Source organism: Mirounga angustirostris, unplaced genomic scaffold, assembly GCF_029215605.1.
Source record: "Mirounga angustirostris isolate CCGP_5_RB_7025 unplaced genomic scaffold, mMirAng1.0.hap1 SCAF_5, whole genome shotgun sequence".
Classification (NCBI taxonomy): Eukaryota; Metazoa; Chordata; class Mammalia; order Carnivora; family Phocidae; genus Mirounga; species Mirounga angustirostris.
In genome coordinates, this window is record NW_026991713.1 from 88673775 (window position 1) to 88698814 (window position 25040).

Here is a 25040-nt window from a genome sequence, read left to right on the forward strand (position 1 = left end):
AGATATCATCTCATGCCTGTTAGAATGGCCATCTTCACAAAGACAAGAGATAACAAATGCTGGTATGGATATGGAGCAAAGAGAACCCTTGCACACTGTTGGTGAGAATGCAAATTGGTGTAGCCACTATGGAAAACAGGATGGAGGATCCTCAAAAAAATAAAAATAAAACTACCTATGATCCAGCAATTCCACTTCTGGAAATATATCCAAAGGAAATGCAAACACTCACTCGAAACAAACACTGTATGATCTCACTTATATGTGAAATCTAAAAACAAACAAACAGACAAAAACCAAACCGATAGAAAAATAGATCAGACTTGTGGTTACCAGAGGCAGAGGGTGGAAGGAGGGGAAATTGGAGGAAAAGGGTCAAAAGATGGATAAGTACTAGGGATGTAGTGTACAGCATGATGACTGTGGCTAACACCAGTGTATGATATACAGAAAAGTTAAGAGTATAAATCCTACGAGTTCTTGTCATGAGGAGAATATTCTTTTCCCTTTCTTTTTCTTTTTGTTGTATCTATAATGAGAAGATGGGTGTTGTCCGAACCTATCGTGATAATTATTTCCCAATATATGTAAATCAAACCATCATGTGGTATACTTTAATCTTATGCAGTGATGTATGTCAATTATTTCTCAATAAAAATAGAAAAAAAAATTTAAAGAAATATACAGAGATTGACCTGGATTTAAAAAAAAAAAAAGGTAAAGTATTTGTAGAGGTGATTCTTGCAAGATTATTTTTCGCTAGAGTTTAAGATGAATTATTTTATAGAGTATATTAGGATAATTTTAGTCACACATCCTTCCATATTTCTGCTTTTGATCTCATTCATGGGTGATCACATCCTTCTCTTTATTTATTAGTCATTAAGTGAGACTTAGGTGAAACCCTGAAGTAGGCAAGAGTTATCTGGCAGTAAATGTCATCCAGGCTTTTCTCTGCACCTAGAAATATATGAAAATGTCTGCAATGCTATTCCAGATCTAATAATCAGCTGTCCTCTTATGAAACAACATGGTAGCTGCCTATGACCTGAGGTTGATTTCAAGAAGTTTGGGCTCCTCTCCTGCCTAGTTCTCTCTATACATTTGTTAGCATTTTTTACGTTCCAAGTATCAGAATACCCAAAGCAAATTCAATTAAAAGGGATTTATTAACTCACATAATTGGTTAGTCCACAGGTACATCTAGTTTCTTTAAGGGCTTAGATCAAGTTTTATGGAATGAATTTGGAGTCTCCCCATTACTCAGCTTTGCTTGCTTGGTGTTGGCTGCATTCTAGGCAACTTCTCCCCTCATGTTTGCAAGGTAGTCCTGTCTCCAGAAATGTATGAAGTCATAGAGGTAAGCTTCCTGACCCTAATTGGTGTTAATTGGACCACACATCCATCTCTGAAATGAGGTAGATAAAATACACTGGATAACTTAACACAGCCTTGGTGGTGAATTTTAATGTGTCAATGTGGAAGGTGTTTTGGGATGAGATTAATATTTAAATTTGTGAACCTTGAATAAGAAGACTGTCCTACATAATGGGGGTGGGCCCCATCGAATCAGTTGGTGACCTGAAAAGAACAAAAAGTCCAGCCTCTGAGAGCAAGAAGGAATCCTCCAGCAGACTGCACGTGGTCTTCATCTGCACCATTGGCTCTGCTTAGTCTCCAAGCTGCCAGCCCACACTGGAGATTTTGACTTCCCAGCCTCCATCCTCACACAAGCCAATTCTTTATAATAAATCTATTTATCTTTTATTCTATTTATCTATCTATCTATCCATCTATCCTACTAGTTCTGTTTCTCTGGAGAACCCTGGAGAACTAATACAACTGCTGTGTGGGTCTACTTTCAGAATTGGGGATGAGAGAGAACCTCATCCAAATGTTGACTGGGAAACGAGGAATGGTTTTAGGAAGGATGTAGGGAGTCTTGGCTTCTAACAAGACAACGAACAAATATCCACTTAGGCTTAACAATTTTTTTTTATGATCTTTTGTCCTCTCTGCTTCTTTTTGTAGCTCATTCTTTAGACCAAGTGACTAGGTTTGAATTTCAGTTCAGCCATTTATTAGATATATGACCTTTGATAAGTTACATGACCTCTCTGTTCCATATTTTCTCCTCTACTTCTCATTCAGATATAATAATAGTTCATTCCTACTTCATAGGAATGTGATGATTAATTAAATAAATAAACACACGCAAAATTATTAAACAGCACGTAGGACATAGAAAGGATGCTATTGCTATTACTATGCTATCACTATTATGACTATTTTTATTAATTGTAACCTCCTTTGATCCTTACTTGTTCCCTATTTATTGAGTTCCTCGTTTCTCCACATTACATCATTCACTGCTTGCAACTGAACTTTCCTGACCTAGTTTTTCCAGTTCTTCCTGGCTCCTCTATTGTAATTAACCTATGGCAGTAAGATTTTTATCAACACGTTCTTTCTGTAATTTGCAAAACTGAACAGACAACCTAGAAGCGTAGATTTTCAGAACTTGTGGAGATCATCTAGTCCAGCAGTTTCCAAAGTAGGATGCACAGGAGTTTTGATTCATTCAGTTGAGGAAGAAAGATGTTAGGATTTATATTTTATGTATTTTAAATGTAAAATTTAAGAAAAAAATGAGCTTGTTATTTAGCAAATGGGTTCATAATAGCATATATTTGTGTGTCCATATATATATATATATCTTATAATACATATAAGCTAGAGGGTAAATGCTCATTTTTTTTTTTTTTTTACTGATAGAGTAGTATAATCAAAAAAGCTGAAAGACCAGTGATCTCACTTGCTCCTCTTACTCCACAGAGGAGGCAATTGACCCCAAAGAGAGAAACAACTTACCCAAGATCTCAACTGTGAGTAGAAGAGTCTGGTTTTCAATGGGTGACAGTGTGAAATGACCATAGCTAAGTCATTTAAACCCATAGAGTCTCAGTGTCCTCATCCTTAAAGGGGATATTATGGGCCCTGCCAAATAAAATTTTTCTGAGTATTGAATGAAATGAAAGTGTATTAAAGAGGGTAGCACAGTGGTTGACCCAATGTAAGGGCTCAATTAATGTTAGTTCTCTTCATTTCATGTCTCAGGAATGAGGTCTTTCCATTGACTGATAGTGCCTTTCCAGAAACTGGAATAAGTAATACTGTGTTATTAGGTGCTAATAAAGATATACGTTACTAAGGAAAATTTTTGCAATTCAAAATATTTTTTAAAGGATGCAAACACTATAATAATAATAATAATAATAATAATAATAATAATAATAATAACCTCAGTACCATAAGAGACTGGTAGCTGAGGGATATAGGGGTAAGGTCTTCCTTTGCTACCTTCCCCACAAATCAAACCATATGGGTCAACACTGTTGTTAGTACCAGAATTCTCCTATTGGAGGGGTTTAGGATCAGTGATCTGTTTGGAAGGGGAAGCCAGGGAGTTGTCCTAAACCTGGTTGCATAGAAAGTACACTATTTATTTAATGGGTATTTACCTGCAGTAGCATTTTTAAGGGGATTGTTCTCTTGCCCCACCCTCACTGCCATCATCACTGGGTCTTGTCGCATATGCCCATATCCTTAGCCTAACAGTCTTTCCATTCCTTCTCAAAATCCTATGCAAACAAAAGTAAATCTTTCACCTTCATATGTGTTCTAAATAGCCGCTATCCTATGCGAACTCTTCACTTTCAACTTAGTAAGTCTTCCCATCCCTAAATCAAAACTAATTAGCTTTGTTTTTCAAATTGCTGACGCTGGGGGTCTTCGCTATAACAAACCTGCGTGTGATTAGTGATATAACGGCTGGTGCTGAGCTTGGGCAAATATTTATAGAGTAATCTATATTGGATAGGGTTGAATAACCTCTTGGATTAAGTGTGAGAGTCTGCCAGGCAATGCTGCAAAATTGTGCTAATTTAATGGTACAGTCCATTGTTCCGTCTGCTGATACAACCTCTACAGACCCTGATACAAATATAATCAGGGATATTAGGGCACAGTATGGTTCCTTTATTGGCACCCGTGGCAGTAATATGCCAGAAGAATCCAAATGTCACTTTGCAAATATAGATTATGTGGTAGGTAAATGGAAGCTCACTCAGGGAGAAGATTAAATATACACACAAGTAACATAGTGAGGGGCCTAAGGTAAGTAGTCACTGGATAAATAGTTGTTACGTTATTTGTCTCTTAGCTACCAAAGGGACAATTTTGCTTTTATTTACTCTCAGGAACAGTAAGCTGATCTGAATTAGGCAAGCCAGTTTTAGTGCTAAAAGAGGATTTCTTCTCTATCAAGCTGTACATTATTAATGCCAACTTCTCATAGGGACAAGCAAGTAAATCTGAAAATATACAGTCAATTCTCAATAGTCGTCCTCAACCTGTCATCTGAAAGGAGATTCAGACCTTGGGAGGGAAGAAATGAAGGCAGTGATTTTTTAAAAGTCATGCAGCTAAGCAGTGGCCAAAAGGAGACTAGCATTCCCAGCCCAGCGTGTGAACACACTGCCCAGTGTTTTCCCAGCCAGGGCATAGGGACCTATTAAAACAAAATACTATAATATTGACATACAAATGACTTTGGTAAACTGGGTCACTTCCTTACAAATATGCCTTACTCATACTGTTACATAAATGTTAATTTAATAAAGATTCTATATTTGATACATATAGGTAAAAAGACCTTGCATTATTTATTTGCATTGATTAATTGCAATTGCACCCATTTTTAAATACAGCTTAGCTATCTTTCTTAGACACTGCAACTGGTTAGCTATATTTAGATATGAGGAGGAGGCAGAGTAATTCTTAAAGAGTTCTACGTTTCTTACAACTGACTTGACTGACAGTCCTTAAGTGCTATTTCTTTCAAAGCAAATATGACTCACAGCCCTTAGGTAGAGTGTGTGCACAGACTAGAAATATTGATCTGTCCACATCCTAGAAACATTAAGACACAATAAAAAGAATTTTTAACTTAATTCTGAATAATGCAATAGCAAAAACATACGAACGATGCACAATCGACAATGGTAATGTATCTGTAATGTTTTATAATGCCAAGGATTTAATTTAAACTCACGAAACAGAAACTGTCTTTCCAGCCCAAACTCACCCCCTTCAGCTTCACTGTGACAGTTCTTAGAACAGTAAGTGCCTTAAAAAAAAAAAAAAAACTTATTCAAAGATATAAATAAATATGCATTATTTAAGTCATTGGGTACCAGGTCCCCACCTCGTAGTAACTCTAGTCACCAGCTAAAAATTTAGAAATGAGAGCAACCAGGAGGTGGTCTGGGAAGACTTTCCTTCGGAGTTTGCTTGATAATGGAATGAAGAAACATTCCTGATTACTCCACATCAACACTGGCCAAAGGTAAATGGAGGAAAAGGCAGGTTGCAATAGGCAGCCTGGGACCTGGAGGTCCCAGTCGATAGCTACTCCCTTCCCTGGTGCTTCTTCAACTACTTGGAAACCTCTTTTTCCACATGCCCCTGGCCAGCCTTCTTGCTGCAATTATTTCTGGTTCCCACAGAAGGCAGCAGAGAATGATCAATACTGCTGTGGGTTACAAAACATGAAGTTTTCTCAGTTTTGGCTCCAGCGGTTCTCCCAGCCCCGCGGAGGTGCCAGAGGCTGGATTCTTCCTTCCGACAGTAATTCAGTGATGGGGTTGCAGGCTTCACTACTGTCTCTACCTTAAAAGTCATGTTTTCCATTAAAAAGGGGGAGCTTATTACATATAGCTCTGTTCCCACATAATAAATGTATATAATACTTCCCCAGGGCAATGAAGATATGCTTCCACACAAGTACATTATTTGGGGAGCATATGTCAACAGATGAAAGAAAAATGGGTGAGAGGCACAGATAGCTGGTGAGGGTAGGAAGAAAAAAGACTGATGTGTCACCAAAGGACAGTTTCCATGCTTGCTGACTTCTACTGTTTCCCAAGGCTGCCTTTCTGCAAATCATGGCCCCAGTCTCTCACCCACTCTTTCCCCATACCTCCCTAGAGATTGCAGTGATGTGCTTGGCTCTCGTCCTGTGGAGCAGAGTATCGCTTGAGAAAATGTACACTCAGTCCTCACCTATGGGCTGAGACTTACCCCATACAATACAACCAGCCCAGGCTTTAGGCAGAAGGAATTTAAGGGCTCATATTTGAGATGTTTTATCTCCATGTTAAATCAGGTTGTTTGCTTTCACAATGTCAACTGTGATGAGTGCAACCAAGTTTCTGTTGGGCTGGGTTCCTGTCCCTGAGCTATATTTATTCACCTGGTCTTACACCTAGTGTGTGCCCCATCCCTGCATGGAGGCTCTTGACATCTACTACTGAATGTCTGAAGAGCTGTTTCTTTGGATCTCTGCCAGATGTCTCTATAGAGACAGGCCCCATAGTAACTACCTACTCTGTCTCTGCTTAGGGAGACACATGGGATTCCATCTCATCTTGCTTCATATGCCAGCTATTTTTTCCCCTTGGCATCATCTCCCAATTTTAAATTCTCTTTTCATATTCACATTCTCGTCTTCCCGAGTCTAGACCAATCATCTGATTACCATTGTGTTCTAGAAGCTTTGGTATGTCTCTGGACTCTTGGTTCTGACCTTCTTTTGTCTGGTTCAACTCCATACACCCTGGACATTCTGGTCCAAACCAGTCTAATTCCAGGCAAGAATCTGTATTTTCAAGAAGTTGATTATTACGGTTATTCAAGCTTTGGGAACACTAGGGCAATTTTTCCAGAGCATAATTTGAGACTGACTAGAATGATTGTGGTATCTCCATGTCTTAAATGAGTGAGTAGAGACTTTAACACAGTTCCCAAACTGTAGGAAATGTTTTTGAACAGAATAGGATACACGTTTCAGGCAGTGGGCTACTTGCTGATTGTTTTAGGTGGAGTGTTGCATTTCAAAACTAGAATCATCCTTTGACATCTCTGGAAAAATCGTTCAAGACAGCCAATAATTAGAATGAAGCAAGATTACAGCTTAAAAATAGGTCAAATGAAAAGGACATAAAATGAGAGCTAAAACAAAACTAATTCCATGAAACCTGGGAAGAGGGCCACTGAGTTTGCGAAGAAGAATGTTCTGGCTCTAAAAACTATCAGTTTACCCAAAGAGAGTTCCAGAATATGCTTTGCAGAACCATAACCTGTAAATAAAGAACTTCAAGGAAATTAAATGTATGTTGTTATCTCTGGTGGCCGTTGGTGCTTTTCTGCCCTGTGTGCTGCCACCATTCTGCAGCTGTGTTTTTTCTGGTAATGTTTGACAGTATGGTTTGTTACATAAAGCCTTTGCAGTAGCTTCTCTCATTTGACATTCTCCCTCCTCTTTCTGCTGTTAGCAAAAGCTAATCATCAAATACACAAAAGTGTCCAGAAAAAGGCATGTATCACATATTAATTACATACCGCAGGTTTATGATGCAATTCTCTTTCTCAAGAAAGCACTTAGAAAGAAACAGGAAGAAAAAGAGCAAAAGGAATGAGCAATTGTCTCCAGCCTGGTCTTACCATGAGAATTGGTTCATTAAATATTTCTGAGGACGGCAGTCATCTAACTCAATAGAACCTCCTAGATGCTCTTCCTGACATGTAAATCATCGAAGAACAAGAGAAACCTACAGTAGAGCCGAAATTTACTACCCCAGGATGTGGCCCGAGCTGGGTTGGTTCTCTTCCAAGTGACAAGCCCTGCCAAACGTTTAAACACCTGCTGTAGTTACCAGGACACATATTCCCTTAGACAACCGAGAAACAACTCATCGAATAAACCAATAAGTAAAATAAAGTGCCAAATATGCCCTCAGCAGAGGCTGATAAAATAAAACATTTAAATAAATTCTACTGAGCACTTCCAAATGGCACACCTGACAATGAAGAGAATGCACAGCGGTGGAAGCCATAGAGAGAAAAGCAATATTGAGCCATCTCTCTATAATTCTCAAAAGCACAACCCAGATCTAACCTCACCCTCCTCGTCCACAGCTAACGTGACTTCCTGCCCCAGCGGGGTGGGGTGGGGGGGAAGAAAGGTGAAATAGAGGAAAACAATAGCAACAACAATAATAAAGTTTAGAATTACATGTTGCAAGGGACTTGGAATAAAGAACGTTGTCCTCCCTTATTTATTTAGGTGAAGAATGATGCTTTTCTCCCTTTCCTTGTTATTTTTTTCTTCCTCCCGTACTTAACAACTGTACAAAAGACCCTGACTTAAGAGGTAGGGCTTAGCTAATGAGGTGTGTCAACACAATTGGAAGCCCATTTCTAAATGAAAATGGCACTGTGCTGTGAGCACAAACCCTTCAGGTTGGAGAGAGCATTTATAAAGCAGCAGGGGTGCTAGCTGGTGCTTTCTCTGTAAGAAGGGGCCTGTAGGTTTACCACAGCTCGGGGAGAGAGAGCCTGACCTAGAGCTATGGGCGAATGTGGTAATTCTCCCCCAAATTAGTCATATTTCTCCAGGTTACCTTCAGAGATAGTGAGTAAAGGCAGATATAATCCCTCTCCTAATTGTAAACCAGCACCAGCCTAGTTAGATTCCCATTTACTCCAGATACTCTAAAATCATAGGCTTTCTGTTTGCTAATTCCTCTTATTCATGGTTTTATGACTCCAGAGGAGACTTTGGGGAGTACGAATTGAAAAACAGTGCAGTGAGTTAGTTCCACATAGACGTTAACTATGAAAAAGTAATAGAAGAGAGGAGAAAAGGGGTGGGAAGGAAAAAAGCCTCATACGTAGCTCGATGATTTCAGTCAAGGCTGGAGGAGGAGGAGGTGAAGCCTTGACAGGTAGGCATGGGGGTGAAGGTCATAGATGCAAGTGTGTAAAGCAGTGTTCTAGCCACCTGGCCTGTATATCCTATCTCTTAAACACCCATCCTGGGATAAACTCCACTCCCTTTGTCTTAGAGTGTGTTCATATTTAAGATCTATGTAATTGTGTTAAGGAGAGCACGTGATGTAAGGAGCACTGGTGTATTATATAAGATTGATAAAAAAAAAAAGAAATTAGGATAAGGTTTTTAGTTTGGTAAAAAGTCTTGTACCAATGTAAATTTCATCATTTTGATCATTGTTACTGTGGTTATGTAAGCTCTGAACAGGGACACCTGGGTGGCTCAGTCAGTTAAGTGTCTGCCTTTGGCTCAGGTCATGATCCCAGGGTCCTGGGATTGAGTCCTACAGTGGGCTCCTTGCTCAGCGGGGAGCCTGCTTCTCCCTCTGCCTGCCACCACCCCTGCTTGTGCTCTCTCTCTCTCTCTATCTCTCTGATAAATAAAAAAATAAAATTTAAAATGTAAACTCTTAACATGAGAGGAGGCTGGATGGAGGGGTATATGGGAACTGTGTACTAATTTTGCAACTTCTCTGTATGTTTATAATTAGTTCAGAATAAAAAATTTATTAAAAAAATATCTATGTAACTGTGAGTATTTTTACGTCCGCTTATTAACATTAGCTCTGGGAGGGACCCACAACCAAAGCTTATGGGGTGATGCTAAAAGTCATAAAATGTTAGGAGCTGGGACCTAGGACAAAGGGTGAAGGTCACAGTGGTAAACAAGTTTATTTAAGTCTTTCAAGGTAATGTTATCTCCATGCTCCCCTCTCCAGTCCTCACCCCACATGGGAAGTGTGGTTATGTAATGATATGCTGGGAGGAAGTGTGTGGGGGCGGGGGGAGGGAGGGAATAAAAAGAGAAAGAGAGAGCGATCATGCTACATAATTCTTTATTGAAAATGAGTGCTCTTAAAACAGGCTTAAATGCTTTATTCTTCTGTGGCCTTTTGATGCAAATAAATAATAAAAATCTTCCAAGTTATTGCCAAGATCACACAATGTTTATCTCTTAAGTTTTCTCAAGGCCACAACCAAAAAGGAGATCAGAACACGCATATTACAGGACGTCGCTCTCATGGAAGGTCAGGCATCAGCTTAGTCTTCAGTTGGGGAAATGTCCATTCCTGGTTCACCAGATCAGTACTAGTTCACAGGAGAGAAAAGGAGGATCAAGGTCGAACGTGGCCAAAGGAGCCAATTGTCTGAAAGGGAAGTTCCTTCCTTTCAGAACAATGGGCATTTAAGGTGGAGATACATGACTACAAAGCCGTGTGGATCCAGTATTTGACCCTCCACTGCTACAGATGGAGGATTTTAGTGGTCACCTCCCCCAGGTGACAATTAGGCCCACATTTACACCAAAAGCAAGCACACTCACAACCTCATAGGTAAGCCAAGAGCAGGGAGGACGTTCCAATCATCTTCACACCACAATCACAGCTGGAAGAGTTCCTTCCAAAGGGCTCAGGCAGCATGGCTTGAATTGATAATCCAGAGAAAGTCTAATAATTTCCCAGGAAAATTTTTGCTTTAAAGCAGACAGGTTGTTTGTGTTTTTGGTTTTTTTGTTTCTTATCCATGCTAGGAGACATTGAGAAACTGAATTTAAATTCAAAGGTTGCTTGGTAAATACAGAATCAGAGAAATGAAAATCACATGGCCTCAAGAGATGATATTTTCATCGAACTATGCAGCCTAGTGAGTCATTCCTCTCCACTGAACGGTTATGTTTGCCAATTTAATCACATTTTTGTGTTCTCTAGTAAAGTTACCCTCTTTCTTTTGAATGTCATTCTTTCCCTGGAAACACATTTATTCTCACCCTACTTTTTTTTTCTGGATTCCATAAAAATTCTATTATTTGTATTTATTATCACAATGCTCCTCATTTTTATTTAATCATCTTTTTTTTTTTTTTCCAACCTCTAGAACATTTTCCCAACTAATTTGTTGATTTTTTAAGGTCTAGCTTAGGGCCTTTCTTGCCTCACCTGCCCTGATGACATTCTCAGGGACTTCAATATCTGATTCAGTTTGATACACAACCATCACAGGTAAGGCAATGGATTAAGTGCTGGTGTGCACATCAACATTTATGAGATATGGTCCTTGTTTTCTTCATATCACGTCAGTGTCACACTGATGAGCCTGTTAGATTACTTCGGACTGTCCAACAGTAGGGTGCGCATGGGCACGGGCTCTGGAACAATGACTGCTTAGATTCACAGCCTGTCCTGACACTTGCTAACTGTGTGATCTTGAGCATCAACTTACTCAACTCCTTTGTGACTGTTCCTCATCTATAAAGTAAGGATGTTAATAACAGCTTCTACTCTGGGAGGTTCTAGTGACAGCTGAGTTAATATGATTAAATTTCTTGGAATAACCCCTGGTAAACAAACAAAAACAATGTGTTCGCTAGTCTTATGCTCTGCTTTCTCAGCTGTTAAAACCTTCACTTCTACTTCTTTTCAACTACCTACAGGCACAGAGACACTTTGTATTTATTATCATGTGGGTGGTCTTCTTTTTCACTTCATTTGGATGGGCAATATTTGTCCTGTGTCCATTCACTCATTCATCCATTTATGAAACAGATCTTTGTTGTGTAACTTCTCTATGCCAGACTCTTTTAACATTGGAGATTCAAAGATAAACAAGATAGGAATAAAGCATCTAGCCTCATGAAGCCCTTAAAGAAGAGAGAGGTTTATACAAATTAAATAATAAACAAGATAATTACAAAAAGATGTGGCACAAGAGCTATGAAGAAAATGAAGAAAATGTTGTGTTAGCTATCAGAGGAGGGATATTGCTTGTGAACACACGTTTGTGATGCATTATGCGGTGGGAGATGTGGCAGGAATCTACTAATGGAAGGGCTTAGAGGCCATGGGTAGGAACTTGGATTTTGATCTAATCAAAACCATATTCTCAATATGGTCTCTGTATTGAGAGGAGAACAGATGGTAGGGGCAAAAAACGAAAATCAGAGTCCATCAGGAGGTCACTGCCATTGTCAAGGCTGTGTAGATGATGAGAGGTGAAAATTTTAAGATGTATTTTGTAGGTAAAGCAGACAGTACAACTTCCAAGTAGATGGGTGAACACGACAAGAGAAGCTCCTTTCTCAGCGAACCAAGAAGCGAGGCAGGTGGATGAGACTTCGACTGGTGTGGGAGTAAGGGGTGCTTGGAATCAATTTATTTATTTAAATTATACAGTAAATGGACTAAGAGAAAAAATTGGGTCCCAAATTTAAATCCACTAACAAGTGATGATACATGATCAAAAAGGCCTTTTCCAGACAGTATTAAAAAGTAGGTAATGTTTGTCCTGGGCTTCACAATCCATACTTCAAAAATATTATTAATAATTATTGAGAGCTTACTATACACTAAGTGCTTTTCATCTGTTTTCTCATTTAATTCACACAGAAGCCCTACAGGCATTTACTGTGATTATGCTTAATTTTATAGATGCAGCAAGACTGAATCTCAGGAAAACAACTTTTCCAATGTGATGGAACCAGGGGCAACACAGCTAGAACTGAACCCAGGCAGCCGGAGGTCTTAACCATTAAATAGAAGCACTAAATAGAACCACTATTTTATACCATTCATGATATTCCTCTCTCTCTCTTTCTTTCCCCACCCTCTTTTCTCCCCCACCCAAACACACATACACACACACATACCTCTCTTTACAATAAAAATCTTCCCTCAGGAAGAATCTATTACTCTCAGTCTCTCCAAACCCACTAATGACCTACAGAGTTTTGATGAATTATATCTTTCATTTCAATAGTAAAATCACTAATTGTGAATATCAAGCTTGAGCAAGGCAGTGGAGAGATGCTTCCCGAAACAGGGCAGCCTTACTGGGTCCTCTGATAGCGCATCATAGCCAGCCCTGTGGATAAATGTGGCCTTAGCCAGGAAAGGGTAAATGATAGATGATTTGGAAGAAATAAATGACAGGAGTGTTAAAATGTTTTAGGGCATGGGACATTCAAATAAATGCTGTTGGATGATTTATTTTCCAAAAGGTGTTATATTCACTGCTGAAACACACCGACGTGACGTGTCTGCCAGAAATGTGGCCGTAAAAAATCTATGTGTATAAAAAATTTACACTGTAGTGAGCTGACCTCAACCTTTCATTTACCAAAGCCACTGCCTTAGCTCCAAGAACACATTTCCAACTTCCTCCTAGACTTCAACACTTGGCTGTCCCACAGCTATATCAAGCAGAATGGATTCAAAATTCTGCTCATTACCTTTTCTCCAAACGTCTAATATTTGAAACCTCAGTTAATGCATCATTACAGTCATTGCCACTGATATAAACTTCAGAGTTTTCATGATCGCCTCCCTTACCTTCACTCAGCTCTCCAAGTCCAATCCAATGCAATAGCAAATGCAAGAATTTAATCTCCCTAATTATCTCATGCATCTACCCTTCTTTGCCATCTGCATTGTGACTCATGTAGTCCAAGTCTTCAACATGTCTCAAGTGCAATATCTTAGCCCAGGTTTTCTAAAAATCAGAGTTTAAGGCAGAGCATAAATGCACACATTTTATTGAGGGGAAGGATAAGGAGCAAGAAGAGGACGCCAAGAAAAAAAGAAAAGCAAATATAAGATGATCTGTTATGGAACTGGCGCAGCTTCTCAAAGAAATCCAGGGAATTTTTCACTTCCACGAGGGAGTATGAAAACATTGCTAGGAAAGATCTATGGGAAAGGAAGGAAAGGCAAGCAGATAATCTTCCATCTCTCACTGGCCAAAGTCCATCTCTTGGACTTTAATTTTCCCATACTTCCATCTTGGTTACTGGATCCCTCAGGACAGCCACTGGGGAAGTTGGAGCCTCTAGGTATCCACTCAGTAGGACCTAACACTACAGCTGCTGTGGCTCCCCCCATCGCAATGGGTGGCATGGCATTTGTGTAGAAGCCCAGCCCTCATCTCCTGGAGAAGTTGTAAGCAATTGGTGGTATTAGGAAATAAGGTGACTAAGACTGCAGCAGGGTATGGTGTGAGCTGTTGCTTGGACCCACCTGGACAGAAAGTAAGGCAACTCCCTGAGGTTGGGGTGATGAGGCAAGCTGATGTGGGGACACAACTGACTAAGTCTGATAAAGCTCATTCAGTGCAGCTCAGTTCTGCTTTCACCCTCTAATAATATATGATCTTATATGTAAACAAGGTGCCCTCACTTCTCCCCCCAGAGGGGACATACAAATCCAGTCATCCAAGATTGTGCCAGTTGCCATCTCCTAAAACAACTGGGAGAGGTTAACAACCCAAGCTACATTCCCAGCTGCTTTGGCTGATCCTATAGCCATACTGACATGTATCATATCTCTCTTCTCCTATCCATTTCAATTTTTTTCATCCTTGACCAGAACTTGAGCTGGTATGTATTTCTTACTGAGTGGGTGACCTTCCTTCTAGAAGGGTCTGAGCTCTAATTTCCTTATCCTTGTCAGGTTGTGATTGCTACAATTGCCCGTTCACAATTGTAGGACACACAAGCACCAAGAAAAGGCTCAATAAATCCCCTCAGTTCTACATATGTTCCTTCCTGCTCTCATGTGTAGTAGAAGCTCTGGATCCTAAGAGTAGTTAGGGTCAATCACCCTGGCCTATAGAGTAATTCTTTTTTTGACATGGTCTACTGCACAGAAACCACATAGGGGCCAAGCAGTATTTATAGCTTTCAGTTCTAACCTCACAGAACCTAAATTTTCTAGGATAAGAGGTAAGTGGGAGAATGAAAGTGTCACAAAAAGAAACAAATCCTATTCTTATCCTTTCATTCTTCATCCTAAATATTTTTGCTATCAGGGACATGGCTCCACCTACTTGTTGCAGGTATAACAAATATACTGGCCTTCCCCCTCAAAAATTGCCCCTAAGCTATTGTCCTAAATAAGCCTTCAACAGGCTATTCCATATTTTATCAAGTTTCCTACTCATAAATTACGAAGAACACACATAAATACCTGGGGAGTGAGCCAAATATTTTACCTCCCTTACAAAAAAAAAAAATAGATCTCTTAGCCCAAGGCAATATTGTGTGGGATATTGTGTCAATGGATAAGCCTTTTGGTAAAGGACTGGAACGTAATGCCAAGTATGGGTACTGCGGGGAAGAAAAATAATCCCACTATTTTAGTTTCCTATTGCAGTTATAATGAATCACCACATTTAGTGATCTACAACACAAATTACTATCTTACAGTTTTGAAGATCAGAAGTCCAACATGGATTTCACTGGTCTAAGATCAAGGTGCTGGCAAGGTGCATTCCTTTCTGGAGGCTTTAGGGAGGAATCTGTTTCCTTGCCTTTTCCACTTTCTAGAGGCTGCCCACAACCCTTGGCTCATGGTCCCCTTCTTCTATTTTCCAAGCCATCAATGTTGAGCTGAGTCCTTCTCACATTGCCATCTTTCTGGTTCTCCTTTCCACATCTAAGGACCCAGTTAACATTGGGCTCATCTAGAAAATCCAGGATAATCTCTCTATCTTAAGGTCAGCTAATGAGAAATTTTAATTCCATCTGCAACTCTAATTTCCATTTACCATGTAAGCTAACATACTCATAGGTTTCAGGAATTAAGACATAGACATGTTTGGGGAGGGAGGAGCATCATTCTGTCTGCCACAGCCACATCCAGAATAATGCATTTTGTTGAACCACATAAAACTGTCATTTATGTCACACAAAAAATGGTCATATATTGACATATTCATATGCTTCAATCTATTATCAGTTCTGGTAAGGATGAGTTACTGTCTTCTCCAAGATGGAAGGTGTTCAATGTAATTGACCTGTGATCATGTGGCTGGCCCCCAAAACATGGTGGCTTACAAGGGGTGCCAGTCATAGCTGCTGCTGAATTATACATTCTGCAGTGTTGGTTGCTAGATTGCCTTAGTAAGTGGAAGACCCTGTTGTTGAACTCATCTTAAGACTCCATTGCTGCCACCATGGTCACTCTGTTTATAGGCCCATTAGAGAAGTACTGGAGTATCAAGGACAATGCTGGATGAAAGTCACAGTATAGCACAACTAATCCACCTTGTATTTACATCCTCTGCTAAAAGACCATGATAGGCTTAGGTACCTCCATACCAAGTTAAAACACACTGTTAAAGCCACAGACAGCTTTAAAAGAGATTTGTATCTCATGCAGCTATGAAGGTTGTGCCAGAGGCTGACCTTGCTCCAGAGGAGGCTGAGTCAATTGGTGGTGTTAGGAGATGAAATGATTGATTGTAGCTGTCGCAGAGGCTCACGAGCCTGCTTAGTGACATTGCTGGGGCTGCTCAGGCCAGGGAGAGAGGCAAATAGTAGAAGCTGGGTTTGAGGACAGATGGACCTAGGTGGACCTGGGCTGATGCGTAACCTGGGTCTACTACAAAAACCATGAGGAGCCTCCTATGGCCTCTTTTGATCAGAACTGTTTTTACTAAAACGTGTCGGTCCCCTATAGGTTTTCCTAAAACATTAAAACTCTACATGCCTAGAAGCCTACTTAGGAAATTTTCCTAATCTATCTACTTTCTCTAATCTTTTTTTTCTAATCTACTCTGCAGCTAAACAACAGAAACTTATTGTCTCATAGCTCTAGAAGCTTGAAGTCCAAAATCAAGGTGTTGGCAGGGTTGGTTCCTTCTCAGAACTATGAGGAAGAACATGTGCTATGCCTCTCCCGCCTGTTGTTTTTAGTGGTTTGCTGTCCATCTTTGGAATTCCTTGGCTAATAGAGGCATCACCCCAATCTTTGTCTTCATCTTCACATAGTGATTAACCTGGATGTGCATCTGTTCCCAGTTTTCCCTCTTTTATAAGGACTCCAGTCATATTAGATTAGGGGCCCATCCTACTCCAGTATGACCTCATCTCAATTTAATTAATTACATCTGCAATAACCCTATTTCCAAATAAGGTCACATTCTTAAGTACTAGGAGTTCAGACTTCAGGATATGAATGAAGGCAGGGGTGGAGGGGCAGGAAGTAGGGAGATACAATTCAACCTGTAATCCCAGAATCCCAGTGACTTTGGGGAAGTCTCATAAATTTTCTGGGCCTCATTTTACTTATCAGTAAAACAAGAATAATAATGTAGATATAAAGCCTAGATTCAATGAAGATCAGTAACTATATTTTAGAGCTGCTAGGTAGAATAAGCAGAGAAAGAGAAGGGATTAAAACAAAAGAAATTTTGCCTAACTTAAATAAGTGTCTGCCTCTGAACAATTCGCTACTTTAGAGTAGACCCTGGGGTTAAAAGTTTGGCCAGCAAATAGAATAGAGCAAGAGTATACAGGATGAGTATGGATTAGTGAGTTCTTCATTCATACGGAGTTTTTCTTTAAATGAGGAAAGAGAGAGCAAAAGCTAGAGCAAGCAAGAAAGAAAATGAGAACATATTACGTGATCTTTATAGGCCTGTTTCCACATCTGAAAAAATGCTTATCTCCTACAGGTATGAAAAGAGCACCATGAGTAGTAAGCTAGCTATCTCTGGAAATGTGGTAGCAGATACAGATTAGCACCGTTTATTTGAATGTATGTGTTGTTCTATTTCCTCCTCATGTTTCCTTTTACATTTTTCATACATATCTTTCATCACACAAGAACTGAATTCAGATTTTCTGTCTGTATCCATAAATATTCTGCTGCGCTCCTAAATAATTTCCTTAAGATATATATGTATATAAAATGTTTCTTTACAAAATTTTTATTATGCAAGTGGGGAACAAAAAAAAATCTTTAGGGTCAAATCATTCTCAGAAATCACTGGCATTGAAAATAATTTGTATTCATTAATTGAAACTGTTGGAAAACTGTATAGTAGAATCCCCAACAAAGGCATTTTGCATTATTCACAACGTTTAAATGAGGCTGTCAATCTCATTACACAATAAATAAGAAGGTTATAATGGTTTTGCATAGTTGCAACTATTAATGCTTTTAGGAGAGACTTCCTAATCTTAATTTAAATATTTAGAAGACCCTCAAACACACACACACACACACACACACACACACAGAGACACACCTGACAGAGAGAATGAGAGACGAAGAAAGTGAGAGCAAGAGGGATTCTTCCATCAGTCTTCCAGAAGATGACAACTGAACATCTCCCCATCTCTCCTATCTTCTGTCTGGGATTTTCAAGTCTCTCCCTATCAACTCCATCTAGCACTCAGTTTTATCTTTTGTAACTGATATTTATGGTCTTACATTATGCAGATTGCTGTACATGTAACAACTCCAAACGAGAGTTCCTCTACTCAATGCTCAGCAAACCAATAAAAACTGACTCTGAGGTTTTGCAGTGAAGAAGATAGGCTATTTATTGGTGTGGCACCACCCAGGAGAATGGGGAGCTAATGCTCAAAAGTCCCCAACTCTCTGATGACTTGGAAGTGAGAGTTTTTAAGGGCAAAATTTGGGGCAGAGATCTTCTGAGAAGGTGGAACCCACTGATTGGGGGCCCATAAGGTCCTATTAGTAGATGCTCTGGTGCCACTTCTTCTGGTGCCCTGGAGGTCTTTTCCATCTCAGGAGGCTTGGAATCTGAAAAATATCTTTATTCTTTACATTAGAGATTTCATTAAGTACATCTGGTGACTCTATCGTTAGGGTGGTGCTGATTAACACCTTGTAAGCTAGTGGAGTTGCATTCCTATAGGTTCCTTGATTGATCCAGCTGTGCCTGGGGTGATATGATCTCTAGTATTCATTCTTTCATCTGAACTGACAAGATGGACATTGGCTTCATAAGCAGAGTGAGAAAAAAGACCAGAAGTTGAGTACAATAAGATTATCTTATAATCAAACAGATTAAAAGCATACATGTACATAAATAACAATAATATAAAACAGAAGACACGATAGAGAGAAATAAGTTACAGAAATAAGTTACAGAAATAAGTTTCAAGTGAGGAAGAATCTCCCTGTGGACAGGGATGAAGGAGGACCAGGAAGAACATGATAGAGGAGCTGTTAGCTCCAGTAAAGGGCTGTCAGGTCCAGTAAAGGGCTGTTAGTAATGAGCAGAATTTTTGAAAAAGACACAGATACAATAAAGAAGTCAAACTTGACTAAAGTTGAGCCTATTTATGGAGTAGAGAGAGACAAAGTTAAGTGGTTGAAACATATAAAAATGCCATTTTTGTGAGGCAAAATTGCATGTTGCTGTCAAACTGTAGAAGATCTCAAAAGCCAAAATAAGGAGGCTGGGTTTATTTTCTTAAAAAATTGGGCAACCTTGGAGAGGAGGGTATAAATGGGCAATATTCTGAGAAAAAATGCCCTTGATAATCATGAGCTCAGGCTGAAAATAAGAAGAGCAGGTAGTGGGCGCCTGGGTGGCTCAGTTGGTTGAGTGACTGCCTTCGGCTCAGGTCATGATCCCAGAGTCCTGGGATCAAGTCCTGCATCGGGCTCCCGGCTCGGCGGGGAGCCTGCTTCTCCCTCTGACCCTATCCCCTCTCATGCTGTTTCTCTCTCTCTCTCTCTCAAATAAATAAATAAATAAAATCTTTAAAAAAAAAAAAAAAAGAAGAGCAGGTAGGAGGCCCTTGCAATGCTGAGTGCTAAGTCCCCAAGGCTCCAGCAGACCTCATACCACTCAACAAGTACCTCCTCTTTCCTGCATCTACTTCCTATTCCCTGTACTTTCCTATTTATTCAACATCCTTGACCAATTCCTTTGGCTTCACCTGCTATCCCTGTCCAGTCATAGACTTCTTTCCTCTCCATCTGGATGAGCAAAGCCCAGCTCAGCAGGGATATGGTGTCAGTCTGTCTAAAACAGCTATGGTGATGCTTAGTCCATTTAACCAGAATATTTGTTTATATGTCTCCCTCTTTTCCATGTGACCATGCTCTTCTGAAAGGCAGTCATAACTTTCTGTCTATGTGCCTAGAACCTAGCAGGGTGCTAGGCACATGCCAGGTGCTCAATAAATATTAGTTTAGTGAGTACAATTCCCACCATATCAACTCAGGAAAAAAAAAATGTGCTTGTTGTATTAAAATCTTCCCTGACCTCCTAGTGAACATTCTGATTCACATGTGTTTAGTAAGCCTATGGCCCAGTTTTTTGGGAATACTCCTAATCTAAGATAATTATAAGTATCTAAAATAATAAAATATAATTTAATCCCTATGGTATTGTTTCACGGAGCCTTATTAATGCATTTTTTAAATTTTCCTTAGGGCTTGTCATGCACAGTTCTGGGCACATATAGATGCCCAATAAATATTTGTATATTGATTGATTAGATAAGCATTTCAGAAATATTACTGACCAGTCCCTCAGAATCATCTAATGATATTAATCTACCGTGTAGTCTTACTATGTGGGACACTGCACTGGGTGCCAAGGGGACCTTGGAAGGTCTGAGGAATGTGCCAGAATCCCAGAAGAAGTTCTTATGGCATCAGCCTGTTTGTACCACTAACCAAATAAAACTTAAAAATTGACCTGATGAGGTGATATAAAAGTCTCTTTAGGCTCATAATTTTCCAAGGCTCATTATACAATTTCACATTAGAGCTTTCAGCTCTTTAGATCAAAAAGTAATAGACCAAAAACAAACTAAGAATATAAGCAATATTTAGACCCCTGTGGGAAGACTCGTCCCCCTCTCAGCTAACTGACTGAACCAGAAAGCCTGATTAGTGTTACAATCACTTCATACTGGAAAGCATTCACTGTACATTAGAACAATCTAATGTTAACCAACATCGTACATTAAACCTAGATCATGTTCACTAGCAGGGAAATCATTTTTAATGGAAAGAATTCAGCTTTAATGTTCTGTAATGGGCCATTGATTAGTATACAAGAGGGTCAGAAGAACTAATTAGAGACTATTTGAGCAAGTGTAAGTAATATGGTTTTCCCAGGTTGCCAATTGGGATTTTAAATCCCAGAGCAGAATACTTACATGCAGATATAGTATCAGATTTTACATGCCTGTGGGATTATTTGAGAGCCCCAAAGCTCACTTTTAATGCCAGGTTGTGAAAATTTGCTTCAGTAAAACGAGTTTAAGTCACATTTGTCCTTTTGATTTTTATGGGATCTGAGCAGCTAAAAGCCTATTTAGTTTTTCAAAAAATTAGGTTCATGGCATTCTCTTTTTTTTCATTTTATGTACTTCAGTATACAAACATGGAAAAGCAAGATCTTCTCCTTTTTTTTTACACAGTCCAACATTCATGACAATAATTGTCTGAATTGCTCAATTCCCACTATGTTCCTGTTTGCATGCAACACACTTTACCAGCATTTCCTCAATGTGAAGCCCTCCTAACAGTTTCTTTTTTCAGCAGTTGTGAGAAAAGCTGTCTGAGGAGAGGGAGTAATTTTGGAATTTGATAGCAAGGCCCCTGAGGATATGAAAACTTGCTCAAAATGCATTGTACAACTGCCTTAGGCAAGTAAGGTATGCCCAAGCTATGAACATCTGGCTTGCAACTATTATTTACATAATGAACTCATTCTTTCCCACCCTCAGTATTTACCTCAGGATCCTCTGCTTTCTCCCTCAGGGAGTGCTCCAGAATGCAGCTGAGCCATCCTACACCACTCTGGGCCAGCTGGTAGCCAGCATGGCCTCTACTTCCTTACCTCGCTCTTCAAGATCAAGCACATGCTTTGCTCCTCACGTTTTTCCTTTAGGACTTGCACTTCCATTGTTTCCATCTAAGGTATTTTTTTTTTCCTGAATGTGTACATTTCTCCTTTAAGCAACAACCAAAACTCTTCTCCTTTCTTTTTTTAAACCATTCTTTACCTATTACCTCTTTACTTGCTCTGTTTAATTTTAAATCGAGATTATAACCTCTATAAAACAAAAATGTATAAAAGTCAGGCTTATGATAAAGTTATACAAAAGAAGCGTGTTTACCTAAACTTAAAAATAAATTAAGAACAGGAACCAAAATTATCCCCCAGATTAATCTATAAGAACAATGGGATCTACAAATACAATGGAACAAGATGACAATCTGATTCTGAAGGTAAGATAGAATAGCAAAGAAACAAGACTTTTCAAAATAATCTTCCATTAGAAGAGGAGGAGAAGGAGATATATCCTGACACCAACACTTCTATTAAAGTTATAATAGGAACAGGTGGCATTTGCATGGGGTTGGATACGTGGAATAATGGAAAAGATAGCTTCCAAAAATAATCCCACACAAATAACCTGGAGCAGGAATTAGAGATCAGTGGCCGGGGGCGGGGAATAAACCTTATTAAATCAATGGGTCTAGGACAATTGGTTATCTACACGGAAATTAATTAGATTTGATTCTTAACCCATATCATATCCAAAAATCAGTTACTAATTGTAGATTTAAGGCAAATATGGAAGGTAAAACTATGGAAATTATAGACTAAAATATAGAATATCTTTACAACCTCACAGTGCAGGGATTTCTTAAATGATAATAAAAGTGGCACACCATATAGTAAAAGATTGGTATATTGCTACATTGAATCTAAAAACTTGAATTCATCAAAAGACATAAGGAGTTAAAAGGAAAAATCACAGAGGGGTGCCTGGGTGGCTCAGTCGGTTAAGTGGCTGACTCTTGGTTCCCGGTGAGGTCTTGATCTCAGAGTCCTGAGATCCAGTTCCTAGTTGGGCTCCGTGCTCAGCATGGAGTCTGCTGAAGATTCTTTCTCTCTTCCTCTCCCTCCGCCTCTGCTCTTCCCCACATGCTCTCTCTCTCTCTCTCAAATAAATAAGTAAATAAAATCTTTAAAAAAAAAGAAAGACAAATCACAGAAGACTTTTGCTACACATATTTTTAACAAAGGATTTATATGTAGAACCAATAAGCAAAAGACAACATAATAGAAAAATTAGCAGAAATGTGGATGGGCATTTCACAGCAAAGGCAAATAGCCCCAAGCATATGCAAAGATGCTTATCCTTGGGGAGGTGCCTGGGTGGCTCAGTTGGTTACGTGGGGTAAGTGTCTGCCTTTGGGGCTCGGGGCTCCTGGTCAGGATCTGGGCGGGGAGGGGGGATTGAGCCCCCTGTTGGGGTTTCCTGCTCAGCAGGGAGTCTGCTTCTCCCTCTTTCTCTGCCCCTCGCCCTGCTCTTGCTCCCGTGTGCTCTGTCAAGTAAATAAAGTCTTTAAAAAAAAAAAAAATCCCTATCCTCATTGGTAATCAGAAAAATGTAAATTAAGATCACACTAAAAAAGTGAATAATTGATATTGTGAAAATTAAAATGATGATAAATTAAAAAATTAGGGGCGCCTGGGTGGCTCAGTCATTAAGCGTCTGCCTTTGGCTCAGGTCATGATCCCAGGGTCCTGGGATCGAGCCCCGCATCGGGTTCCCTGCTCGGTGGAAAGCCTGCTTCTCCCTCTCCCACTCCCCCTGCTTGTGTTCCCTCTCTCGCTCTCTCTCTCTCTGTCAAATAAATAAAATCTTTAAAAAAAAATTAAAAAATTAAAATTTAATCAAAAACAAAGTGAGAATCTCTAACACACTGCTGGTGATGATTTAAATTGTTACAGCCACTTAGAAAAAAGTTTATTCTGATGGTACTAAGGAAAATTGAACATAGACATATCCTATTATTCATCAGTTCCATTCCTAAATATATATGCCATGGTCTGAATGTTTGTGTCTCCCCCAAATTCATATGTTGAAAACTAATTCCCAAGGTGATGATATTAGGAGGCAGGGCCTTTGGGGGGTGATTTAGGTCATGAGTCTGGATCCTTCAGTGATTAATGCCCTTTAACCAACTAGAAAAAGCTCGCTTGCCCCTTCTGCCATGTGAGGACACAAAGGAAACGTGGCCATCTTGAAGCTGGGTCCTCATCGGACACTGACTCTGCTGTCACCTTGATCTTGGATTTCCCAGCCTGCTGTGAGAAATAAATATTTGTCTATTAGCCACCCAGATTACAGTATTTTTGTTATAGTAGCCCAAACAGACTAAAGACAGAACATACCACAGAGAAACTCTAATCTTTGAGGAAGGAGACTTACATAAGGATATTCTTAATAGCCCCAAATAGGAAATTATCTCAATGTCATCAACAGGATAAACCATGGTGTATTCACACAACAAAATGAGACGTAAGAATGAACATTAATGAATTACTATTATATGCATCAGATGAGGCCATTGGCGCAAGGACCCCTGCCCTGGTGTACCGTCCCTGTTCTCAGGGTTGAGACTAGATTACCAGTATTATGCCCATATTCCAGCACTTACAAAAGGGGAAGAAGATGCAGAGACAGCAATTTCCTCTACGGGAATGACTGGAAAGTCACACACATCACTTCTAATCATGCTACCAAGAACTTAGTCATATGAGCATACAATGGGTGCAAGAAAGACCAGAAAACATAATCTCTAGCTAGGCAGCCAAGTGCCCTTTTAAACTCAGGTGGAAGTTCTATTCTTACAGAAAAGAAAGGGAGTAATATGATATTGTAGACAGAGCTGTAGCCGTGTATCAACTCTACCAAATCCCATTCCCTCTACTCTCTTTCTGAACGTAACTTCTATTCCGAAATTCCTGCTTATCATTCCCATTCCTATGTATGTTTCCATGACGATAACTATTTTTTTTTTTAGTTTTTAAACTTTATATGCATGGTGTCATACTGAATATATCATTTTGCACATTTTCTCCCATTCACCCTTATGTTTTTGAGGCTTTTTCCTTGTTAATAAATGTAGGTCTAGTTCACTCAATTTACCTGCTATATAATGTTCATATGTGAATTTAATACAAGCTCTTTCTTAATTCTCCCACTGGTGAAAGTTGGGTTGCTTCCAATTTTTCTCCCAAGTCCAGAGCTCAGAGAAAAGGTGTTAACGATGGTCCAGGATGGGGATAACCACACTCTGAGTTATGTGCTGTGTCGTTACTATGAAAATTAAGAAGGTGGAGGATATTCAGGAAAGGAAAACTTGCTTTTAATCTCCTTCACGGGCACTTTTTCTTCCTTGTTTTCATAAATTACAGTTTTCCCCAAAGTTTTGTCCTCTTCTTGTTCTCTAATCTCTCCCCATGTAATACTGTCTGCTCTAGTGAATCAAAGTATATAGACAGCCGTTGGAGGA

At 39.5% G+C, this 25040-nt stretch overlaps 2 long non-coding RNA genes across 3 annotated transcripts in view; one reads left to right on the top strand and one right to left on the bottom strand.

The window, feature by feature from the left end:
- The window catches only part of LOC123843926 (uncharacterized), a 53005-nt gene that overhangs the window by 13389 nt on the left and 14576 nt on the right, over positions 1-25040 (top strand). The window contains exon 2 of one of the 2 annotated variants that reach the window (XR_006790671.3): positions 2836-2885. The exons of the other annotated variant lie outside the window; for it this stretch is intronic. This is a non-coding gene — a long non-coding RNA (uncharacterized LOC123843926). The remainder of the gene's footprint in view (positions 1-2835; positions 2886-25040) is intronic. 2 annotated transcript variants of the gene reach the window in all.
- Positions 2777-5340, bottom strand: LOC123843925 (uncharacterized). Its single transcript, XR_006790669.3, has 3 exons — positions 5267-5340; positions 5147-5188; positions 2777-2997 (listed from the first exon to the last, which is right to left on the bottom strand). It is a non-coding gene; the product is annotated as an uncharacterized LOC123843925 (long non-coding RNA).